The 11,298-nt window shown below is 40.3% G+C and overlaps 1 long non-coding RNA gene across 3 annotated transcripts in view; it reads left to right on the top strand.

Annotated features, from left to right (window-relative positions):
* LOC108447301 overlaps positions 1-11,298 on the top strand; it is a 309,215-nt gene that overhangs the window by 27,812 nt on the left and 270,105 nt on the right. For all 3 annotated transcript variants that reach the window (XR_001862789.1, XR_001862788.1, XR_001862790.1), the window contains exons 3-4: positions 1,667-1,861; positions 9,068-9,181. This is a non-coding gene — a long non-coding RNA (uncharacterized LOC108447301). The remainder of the gene's footprint in view (positions 1-1,666; positions 1,862-9,067; positions 9,182-11,298) is intronic.

Consider the following 11,298-nt stretch of genomic DNA (forward strand, 5'->3'; position numbering starts at 1 on the left):
GACCTTACATTTTTCTACCTGTAGCTGACCTTCTCTCTGCATGTGCCCCAGAAATGCTTTTCAGGTGGAGCTGCGCCAGCGCTGCAGCTCTGGCTGAAACCAATTCCTCCCTGGTAAGTGGGCAGTGAGCTAACATTTAGGTAATTTTTTTTTAGATAAATTTGCCTTATCTCATTAATTCTAGTCTGCCTGACAATTTTTATTGCAAGCGTTGCTTCCATCATTTTTTTTCCTCTGGATTTTGGACTGCAAGAAATATATGTAATATTCAAAGGCTTTTCAAAGCAGAAATTTGCAAGCAAACTCTGAATGGTTCCTAACACCACGGGCCTCTGTAAGTAACTGAACACCTAATCACTCCAAATAAAACTAATTGCTACTAAGCAATACTACACTGAAACATCACACTGTCATAAATTGATATGTAAACTTTGGTAGTGCCAACAGCAGCTGCTTTATTAGAGTTATCGTGACTATCTGTCAAGGCTCAGTGTCTGAACCCTCCTTGTGGATCATTTTTCAATCCAGTCAAAAATCTCTGTCCTAGCATGCAGCAAATGCTTTGTTTTTTAAAAAAACTTGGGAGCATTAAATTTCTTTTCCACCTGTCCAGATTTCTTTAGGGAAGTGCTTCCAGGATAGACTGTTTAAAGAGCTCTCTGGCCATGCTGGTTCAAGATGGCATAGGCAAAATGAATGAAGAGTGTCTTGATAAATGACTGATTAGTTCTGACTCTAGAAAAAACAGACATGCTTCAGTGCAAACTTCTTTTTTGAAGCATAGAAAATTTGGGACTTTTTGAGTGACAAGTCTGATACCTCAGTTTTGGAGGTGAAACTCATTGATTGAGATAAAAACAGTTTAATAGGATGGAAGATTAAGTGAAAATTATTGTAATGATTGAAGAATATCTAAGACAAGTTATTCACAATGCAATTGGTCACCCTGCTGACTGATTCCCAGTCTGTCCCTGAGCAGCCATTGGCACATCTCAGCTAACTCCCCACAGATTTATTTTTCAGCATGGTGCTGTATGGTGTGGAATGTCCCTTGGGTCAGGTGGGGTCGGCTGTCTTGGCTGTATCCCCTCCCAAATTCTCGTGCACCCTCAGTTGGCAGGGCAGGATGACAAGCTGAAAAGTTCCTGATTTAGTGTAACCACTTCTCAGTAACAACTCAAAAAACATCAGTGTGTTTTCAACATTATTCTCATCATAAATACAAGCTATAGTATTTACCAGATACTAAGGAGAAAATTAACTCTATCCCGGCTGAAACCAGGACACTTGTCCATTTTTTTTTACTGTACTACAACTTTTCCTTTGCTTATAACAAAGCCAGCATGAAAAAAATTCCTTGCTTCTGGCACTGTTTAAATGTTCCCTGAGAGGCACTGATGACTCTGTTTCAGGTCAGTTTATTCAAGTTCTCCATTAGGACTTCATTTTTAGAACACATCCGTGCAATTTCCTACTTGTAGCTGCAGTACGGGCTGCTGCTGGTGAGCACAACACCAAAGAAGACTTTGGCCAAATTCAGAAAGGAAATTAATTAAGGACCCACCTAAGCTGAATTCTGTGGCCTGGAAATGTCATCCAACCATGTTTTATTAGTAAACTCTGCAGGAGATGTAGTTTGCTTTGTCTTTGTTCTTTGCCATTACAGTGCAAATCAAATAAATAATCATCAAAAGATGGGAGATAATGTTCCCAGGCCTCCACTGACTTGGACACATAAAGTCGGAGACGCGAGCTGTGAGCCCGGACCAGTGTCTCTGCCATGCCAACTGTTTCATGATGCTGAATGAGGTCTCGCCGCCCTCCTGTCCTGCTTCAGTTTGTTTGACATCCTCATGAGCTGGTGGGTTGGTTTGTTTGTTTGTTCTTGCTTTTTAGCACTGTGCTTCTTCTAGTGAGGTAAATAACAGGGAGGCCTACAATAAATTTCACATGTCTCCAGCACGATTGCTGAGGCCTATGATCAATTCTCCATCTGAAGGTGTTTATTGGCACTTATTCTTGGGTAAACCAGATGTCACTCTTAAGTGTCATCATAACCTTTCCTTTGAAAACACACCCTCATTTTCCAGCCACGTTGTTTCTGGTCCATCAGAACACCCAGCTCCACAGAAGTCAGTTCAAAAACTTGCATTATTTCAGTTAGATTTTAAACTAATTTGTGTTTAAATTTGCTGTATTCCCCTGTTTCTGTCCTGTGCACTTCAAGTCTGTTAGGATCTTTTGTAAAGAGAGAAAAAATGTGGAAGATAATGTTAGTTTAGGCAATTAAAACTCATCATTTCATAAGATCAGGGGATTCTAAGGTATCCTTTTTCCAAGGTATTTTCAGGGAGCTTATAGGGTAATATTGAGATAAAGATGATGGAAATAATGCAGTCGTCAAGAATTCCAGATATGCCTGACTCTTCTCATGTTATTAGGAGATTCCTTCTCTTTATCTCTTCTCCTTTTTTTTACCCATCTTCCCCCCTGAAATATTCTTATCCAATGAATGCCCAAACATGTAATTTTAGATTGTGGGCTTTTGGTATGTGAGCATGCACTGGTGGTAGGGTTTCTGTATAATGACTTGATAAACCTGTCAGGATTTTACTAGTAATGCATAATAAATGTGGTTATTATAGAAGATATCCCTTTTCCAACAGTGGCTATTGGGTCTTTAGCAGGTTAGGAATGTTAATTCTTCTGTAATTCTCTTTCTCTCTTTTCTCCTCACCTTTTCTCTTCCTCTTCATTGATTAAGAACTTCGGTAGATTGTAGTATCATATCTTTCAGTCTTTGGGTAAGAAAAAGCACTGATGGTTGACATGCGGTTTCCTGTAAGTAGTTATTTTATTTCTATTTTTGATAAAGTTATTTAAACTACTCACATTGTGAATGGTTTAGAATGAAGTTCAATTATTTGATATGTCTCTTAATCCAGTTTGTTGTTACATTACAACACCTCCTCCAAAGCATCAGTGCAAACCTGTACCTCAGCCTTAGGCCACCGCTGTTTTCCAGAGGAAATGCAATGATGTAGGAGACTTTTGGAAGCTGCCTATGCTTTCTTCCAAATGTTTCTATTGATGTGGTTGGAGCAATTGGGTAGAAAGCCCCAAGCTTTCATGCCAAAGGCCTTCAATACCACAAGAGCATGCATTTCCTGGAAGCCTCTGCTACAGTAATCTTCTGAAGAGGATTATGCATTTTGAACAGCCAATTAGGTTGTGATTAGGAACAAAACCTCGACCGATCCCAATGACAGAAGGGAAGGAATGCAGGCAAACTGACAGCTGTTCATGGATGAATAAAGCACCATAAATGGTCAAGAAGTTACAAGCAAAGGGAAGAGAATGGGCCTGTAAAGGGAGAGGAAGAAATGATTGGTTTAAAGTCACAGTTTTGAGCTGACAGCAAAACCCTGCTAATCTGGGTCCCAGACCAGAGCATTAAACTCTCCTGCATTCTCTGAAATCACTGGAAAATTGCCTACTTTGCAGGAATTATTTACTACTGGGAGCTATGGAAACACTGTATGTAACACATGACTGCTAATTTTTACCTGGATTTTGCCATTCTGTAAAGGAAGGTGCTTGAAAACTATGGTAACTATGAACAAACAGACCAAGCAAATAGAGCTATGCAAATGTGTGGTTTTTGGTAGCTTTTTGAGTGAATGATATTGAAATGTACAACCCCCCCAAAATTAAGTCCAGAAAGAAGCTCATGCCTTATAAATAAATGTTTTTAATCATTGACATTTAACTTTTAGAACATGTCATACTGTTCAACTCTCAGTTGAGAAAGCTGTAAATTAAATCCCTGTTTCTGTTGTAGTCCTGGTTGACAGAGATGATCCTCTGAAATCTAGTTCAAGATACTTTCCTTCTTCTTTCTATGAGTAAATGTAAGCTTGATTACTAATGCAGTCTACAATTGCGAACTTCTATCTCTAAATAAACCCCCACTGGATTTCTGTTCACCTTCTGTCTCACTACATTTCAACTTACATGATTTTACATTACCTGGCACATGTATTGTAAAGTGCCAGGACAAAAGTCTGTTGGCTGAGGTTCTTCAGCCCAGCCTTTCACATCACAAAGAGTGGGACAACACTGAAAGTAGTAAATACTCTCTGTAGTGCTTGTCCATTTTGGAATGTTTTCTAAACAGTGAAGATACAAGTAGGATCATGGGCTTGTCTCCATTTCCTTTTGCCTCTCTGCAGTTAGAAGGGGCTCTCGTTGGGCCACGACCATGTAGACTTCTCAGTGTCATGTTGTAAAAGGAATGCAATCCATTTGGCCTGCTGATTCACTGCATCCTCATCAATATTGTTAATGTGCTGTATATTTGGCCAAAAAGGATTTTTTTTTCTTTTTTTTTTTTTTGCCAGCTTAGGATTTCCATTAACCTGATGTAAGTCAGGAGACTGTGGTAAACTGTCAGTCTTCTTTAGCCACCAAGTGGGATCCATATCTCACCCATTCTGTTGCTATGGGTCAGACAAGACCTAACAGTGTATATAAAAGACAAGCAACTAGATAACCTTTGCATGCTTGTGAAATAGCCATGAGCTGATCATCATTCTGTAGGAATGATTATATTAATAAGATTAATTTGTTATTAATGTGATTAAATTTTGCCAAGCACAAAGAATGCTCTGTTCTTCATAAAACTGGAGTAGCAGACACATGAGTTTTGGCATTTGTCATCGCTGTTTGGGTTTTCTCTTTTTCTGTGTAGAACTAAAATAATATATATTGCACATTATCTTACAGCGCAGTCAGGAATACATTTATGTTCTCTTACCAAAAAAATGTACAAGGAAATTTATGTGAAAAGGTGCATGCCAAAAAAAGGCAAAATACAGTTGACAGACTTCTGCACTATGCAGCAGCTACTATTTGAGATATAGATAACTAACAATTTTAATCTTGAATGAAACACAACTGACTTCTGTTTCATTCCTGGCCAATAAATGAGCTCACAATGTAGACAAGTGTGGTGAACCCAAGGGATTTACGGAGCATCATAAATGCATTTTATTGTGCACTCCAATGCTGTCATCTACAGCTAGCTAACAAATAAGATGGGTTTTTAATATAATCCACCATGTCCCTGCCAGTGCTCCTCGTCTGTTACGTCATCTCGCTTTGGGCCAAGCGTTTGTTTTCCCCAGATGGCCATCGCAGAGCTGCTGACAGCTCTCCTGACTGGGAAGCTGTAGCACAGTGATCTTCCAATTCATTTAGCGCTACTGACAAAGGAAAAGCTGTTGATGTCCCAATGCAAAAGTACTCTATCAGGCATTACATAGTGTCTGTGTTCTCAGCATGTTTGGGGCATGATAAGTCATAGCACATGCTTTTTGACATCTTCCTGCCTTTTGCTGCAGTGTAGGATTTCTCAGAGCTGGAATTCAGGTGGCAGAAAAGATGTAAAAAGCCAAGTGTGATGTCATCAGCAACTGGCAGTGGTCATGGTATCATAAATAATATTTTGTAGACTTGGGTGAAAAATAAATCCTCTTAAAGATGTGTGCTGCAGTTCTTGCTTCAAATTTTGCCCTCCTGAGCAGCCTGAGTTGCGTAGACTTTTGAAAGTGGTACCTAGACAAGCTATTAACATCTAGGGAAGTCTTTCTTCTCAGGGTGCATAAAAAAGGCTGTTGTTAGTCAATTATTATATTCCATCCTATCTAATTGTATCCATGGAGTATAGATGGATTAGGAAGTGGCTAAGTGCCCTTATTTGTCTCACCGCCTCACTCCCTAGTTAGTCAGATGTGTGGGAAATGCTGAATTCCCACTCCACGTGAGAGGGGCTTGGTAGACTGTAGGACATGATGTAAGATTGCTCTGTCTTGTGCGTGGGATGGCTGGGACAGCAGGAGTTGTGGCTGCCAAGATACACCCTGGGCCTCACCTTCCTGCGGGGGGCAGCTGAAGCAATCTGCTCCCTTTTATGAAAATCAGATGCAGCTGTTGGGCTCCTGGCAGTTTGTTAATGCAGCATTTGCTTCGAGAGACTGGTTGCCTAAACTTCAGCATTTTGCTGCCAATACTTATTTTATAACATAACCGGTTTTTAAAACAATATATAGGAGAAAGTTTTCTTTAGAGTACCACAACCAATTCTAGAAAATTGAAAAATTGCAGGGAAGGTTTTTTTTTTAGTTTTTCAGATACATGAATATATGGGTGGTGATTGTAACTAATTCAAAATTATTCTATTCATCATCTGTTATTGGCAGATTGAGCAGGAGATAACCAAGGCTGTTTAGGTGCTCCACAAAAGGTCAAAGAGTCACTCTGGCACCAGCAGCAAGTGGTCCTCTCCCTGGTAATCTGCCCACCACAGTCATCAGGTAGTTTAAATTGTGTCCGTCAGTGCCTGTAGCAGCTCTGAGTAAGCGCAATTATTTCAACTGTGTTATTTCAAGTGGGATGAATCTCAGTGCCTGAGTTCAAATTGGGTTTAAAACATAAAACAAAAATGTAAAAATCAAGTAACCCTTCCACTTCCTGATTCTTCAGCTTTCAAAATACTCCCAGTTTCTCCAACTCTCCAGCGAATGCTTCCATGGCTGAAACTGAAAGATCTTTGAAAGTTACTTTATTTCACTCCAGAAACTGTTGTAGTGGAGCTAGCATAACTTGCAGTTGTCGTGTAAAAGACCTGGTAAACCTATAGTATAGGCAGCAGCCCCAGGCCTTTCTTCCTAATGCTGCTTTTTCCTCTGCCCTTTCAACAGCAGGGGTTTTGTATTAAAAGTTGTCATTCTGGAAGAAAATGGTTAATATGATTGTGGAAGAAAACAAAATAAAATGTGGTATAGTGAACAGAGGACACTGAATTCTTGGATAACAACACCAAAACCCTTACAGTAGGGTTCAAAAAAAGATTAACAAAAACTTCAATGTCAGTGACGAAGCATGAAATGTAACCTTTCATATCTCTATGTCTGTCTGCATCTGCTAAATACGCCACTTTTTCTGCTGTTTGGTTTTCCACCTGTTCTGTTCTTGTAATTTGTGTGTTGGGACAGTCTCATGTATCTATCACGAGTATTCATCTTAAATTGTCAACATATTCTTGCTTTTCTCTTCAACTGTCTCTTACAGCACAGTCAAGAGAGAATGCTTTGCCAATACTAATTGTATGATATGGGAGCTTCGGCACAGTTACCCAAAGAAAGCCCACAGAACAGCTAAAGACAGGAAATCTGTTAAAAAATAAAAGTAAAATTTTATATATGCATGTATATATATGTGTAAAGGATTGAAAACATCAAGTTCTGAAATGAAAGAGTTCAGCTGAAAACAATTTTTTGCCTTTTTGGTTCCAAACTTGATTTGTGAAAATATATGAGCAAATCACTTGCGCAAACAGAACTGCTTCGTGTTGAACACCCTGTATTATTAGACTGTTTCTCAAAAAGTGTGTTTGTCCCTGAAGTGCATAAGGCAGCCAGGAACCAGTACTCACATTAAGCAATGGAGAGCTCTTTATTCTAGCCGAGGGGATGCTGCAAAAGACCTCAGTAGAAGTTCTTCAGGAAACTAGGAAAAGACATATGTACGTTTTTCCTTATTCTAATGATGTTCCCAATTTAGAATAGCAGCCCATAGTTGGTTATTAATTCCTCACATGACATACAATGCAATGTGGAATCTTAGCCAAGAAAGTGTGGGCTTGAGATGTTACCTTGAAAAGGTGTTACTCATGGGAGATTAAAGATGTTCCTATTCATAGCATACCTTATTAAAAGTGGAATTGTTTTGGAAGCGTAACCCTCTGGGAGCTAAAGGTTAGATTGTTTGTAATGTAAACCCTTTTATTTTACGTGATGGCTTATATAAATGCATTGCATGGAACAGCTGAAATGTTATGCATGGCATTTGTTTTCCAGGATTGGCAGATATTACCTGAAATGTGCAATGTTACATGAACATCATCTTTTGCTCCTAAGTTTTGAATTTTGAAAAGTCTGTTGTTCCTGGGTGGTCACTCTAGAGATAGCTCCAAGCATACAAAATATAAAAAGTATGCATGAAATATGCCAGTATATTAAATTAACATCCTGCAAAAGCTCCCTTTTTAAAATCCAGATGCTTATATTGCTTTTGACAGACTCTAGGCGGTAAAGTTTTAACTTTAAAGAAGGGGCTTTCTGTTTCTGTTTTCAAGTTAAAAATAATGAAAGGAAAACACACTGAAATTCCCACATTATTAAATAAAACATTTAAGTGGCATGGAGCCAATCATTGTCACGCCATGAACAAATGCCTTACGGTAATATGTTCCATAACTGCTTGCTAAAAACTACCAATTTTAACACATTTGCACATGATTAGACACAATAAAAAGTTACTTATTGAAGTCAGTGCCACAGTAGTGTTACTTAGGCCCAAGGGGATGGAAACCTGAAGGAGAGGGGTGGTGTGAAATGGGTTCCATGCTGTGAAAACACATCGTCAGGAGAGTCCCTCGGTGATGGAGTTGGCTCCCATGGCCAGGAGTTCACAGGGCTGCCCTTGTACCAGGGAGAAGGGCTGGGTGGATGTGTAGGGGGTGGTGATGTGAGTGACTGGCTGAAGAAGCAGCTCCCAAACGTTGTTTCAAAATGCCTCTCATTACCCAGGGACTGGCCCACCAGCAGGGTGCATTTCAAAATGGTTGGGCTGTAATTGCAAGATTTCTGGGCATGTTCCTCTTTCTCTTAATGATCAAGGAAAGAGTTTCAAAGGTCGGTATTTGTAGCCTCCAGCTTGTTAGGATGTGTTTATCTCACTGAACCCGATCATCCAGAATGAGACCAATAAGAAACAGCTTTTTCTATTTGTAATGGAAGGAGTTCAGTTCTGTTACTTACACTTTCCTGACTGAAGTAGTGGAATACAGTTTTCATAATTTGGAAGTAATTTATTCAAAGTGTAATTCTGCATAAATATTCATTTAGATTTCAAATATTTTTGCTGAAGGAAATAAAACTTAGATGAGGCAATTTCTTTCAGCCTCACATACCACTTCAACTTTGGTTTTATTTTTCTCTTTCAGGGCCTTTGGATTAAGAGGCTGCTGTTATGCTTCAGTTTTTCAGAACGTGTGGCACTTCACATCCTCCACATTCATGTGAGGAGAGTTATCAAAACTGTCCTGAATTAATTAAAAGTAGGTGTAATCTCCACAAACATGTGGGACCCAGGGGGGGCAGGGGGTGAGGGAAAAGAAAAAGATAAATCTGTGGGGGGAAATTCTAAGTATGAGTTAATGGTTACATTAACAGTGATAATTTTTGGTTTGTGGCGTCTGCACATTGGGATTCACGAGGGAATTTCTAGCTTCTTGGGATTTTACACATTTATCAGCTATTGCAAATCTGAGAAGCCCATGAAAAGATTGTATGAGTCTGAGATGTACCCTTGAGGGTTTTGTACCTAAAGTGTAATTTATGCATTGCAACTGGGGATAAACATTTGCTTTCAGAGGAGAACATCCCAAATATTCTCCTCACTCAGGGACTGAGCCAAATCCAGAAGATACCCAGGGGTATGAAACAATTTCATAGTGATGTCCGTATGTCCAGAAGGTGATGGGGCTCTCCATCCCAGCTTCCTTCTGCTCCCACTGGCTGTAGTTTTCTCCCTGTCCCTAGTATACACATTTTTCGAAGTAATGAAATCACTGCACCCACCAAGCTCCTGGGGAGCAGAGGGTGTGGCGCCTGTGGACTGTGGTAAGAACAAACACAGAGACAGTTGTAGTGCATGTTGCTTGTGCTGTCCAGAAAAGTGAGTCACCCATACACTGCTGTTTGCATGCTCCCCCTCTTCACCAAACACGCTGACAAGCATGTTTCCCCAGTGCTCCTCTGGTGAATAGGATAAGGTACCCCTGTAAATAAAATCTTCTCACTAAGCTCCAGAGTCTGATAGTGAGAGTGCTGTTGCTGATCTCCCTTACTGCATAGGGAGAATTACATGTTCAGCAGCCATGCTCTTCTGGCCTGAGCACATACAACAAAAAATCCCACTACCAATAAAAAGTAAACAGAGCATTAAGTTGAAGAAAGATTAAATAAAACAGCACTTCACAGTGCCTCACAGTTTTCTGTGCTGGGAAAAATACTGCTAGTAAGGCAGGAGATGAGCAGGAAGTCTGTGCTTCATCTCCAAAAAAATGAGTTAAGGACAAGACAGGTCTTCAGTCCTTACACAACTCTTCGCACCCCCTGATTTCCATTGTTTTATTTCCATGTAGGAAAGAGAGTTTTCGGATTCATCTGTTTTTTTGGGTGGCAGAGAGGTTGAGAAAACAATGTTTGATGTCAAGCATATGAATAGCAGGTGTTTGCTTTCATGTCACAGGAGCCAGCTTTCATACACAGCACTTGGCTCCCGGTGCCTGTCTCAGGGTGGTAGCAATCCCTGCACCAGAGCCACACCCTGGGTTTCCATAGGTCACCTTGTTTATACCTAGCCGGGAGGGTTTATCCTGAGGCCGTGATGCTGAAATGGAAAGGAGTGCTTGCTTCCCAAAACTGGGTGTGTGCAAACTCTTTCTCAGCATTTAACCTTCCCCCTTCTTTTACTTTCGTTTTGGTTGGCAGCAGTGAGGAGGGGAATGAGGGGAAATAAACCCAGCTCCTTCCCCTGCTTGCTCAAGCACCAGACTTATTTCATAGTGAGCCACTTAAAATGAAAATATATGTCTTTCCCCACTGCTCCCCTAACTTATTTCTCTCAAAAAATCTTACAAAATAGGACAGCAGTGTGACCATCATCTTACAGGAGGGGAGAGACAGGCAGAGGAAGGAGAATGGCTGCCCTAAAAGCCTGCAAATCTTTCTCTTGTAATGAACCTCTTCAGCTCCTTAGTCTGAGCATGGCAAAGCATAGCAAGGCATGAATTCAGTGCTGCATTTTCTGAAAGCTGCTATGAGACATACCTGGTAAATACCTTCTTTACAGTTATTTCCCAAAGGTAAACGTGGAACATTGAAAACTAGCAAGCTCTCCTGCCACAAAATGTAGCTGTACACAATGCTAACAGCTGAGGGGCACCTTGAGGAAGTGTCATTAAAAAGAGTTAACCACAAAAGTGATCCTGTGTCTTTTGTGGTGGTGCCAGAAACAGGAGAGAGCCGGGTGTGTTATCCACAGCCCCATTCATCATTTCGGACAAGTGGACAAGGTATCACTTGAAGGTAAAAGATGACGATTTTGGATTTGAGCTGCTTGAAAGGAACAGCTGTGTTTGCATGAAAATGTCTTTCGGATGTCTCTTCT

This window comes from Corvus brachyrhynchos, unplaced genomic scaffold (genome assembly GCF_000691975.1).
Source record: "Corvus brachyrhynchos isolate BGI_N302 unplaced genomic scaffold, ASM69197v1 scaffold175, whole genome shotgun sequence".
In the NCBI taxonomy this organism is placed as follows: Eukaryota; Metazoa; Chordata; class Aves; order Passeriformes; family Corvidae; genus Corvus; species Corvus brachyrhynchos.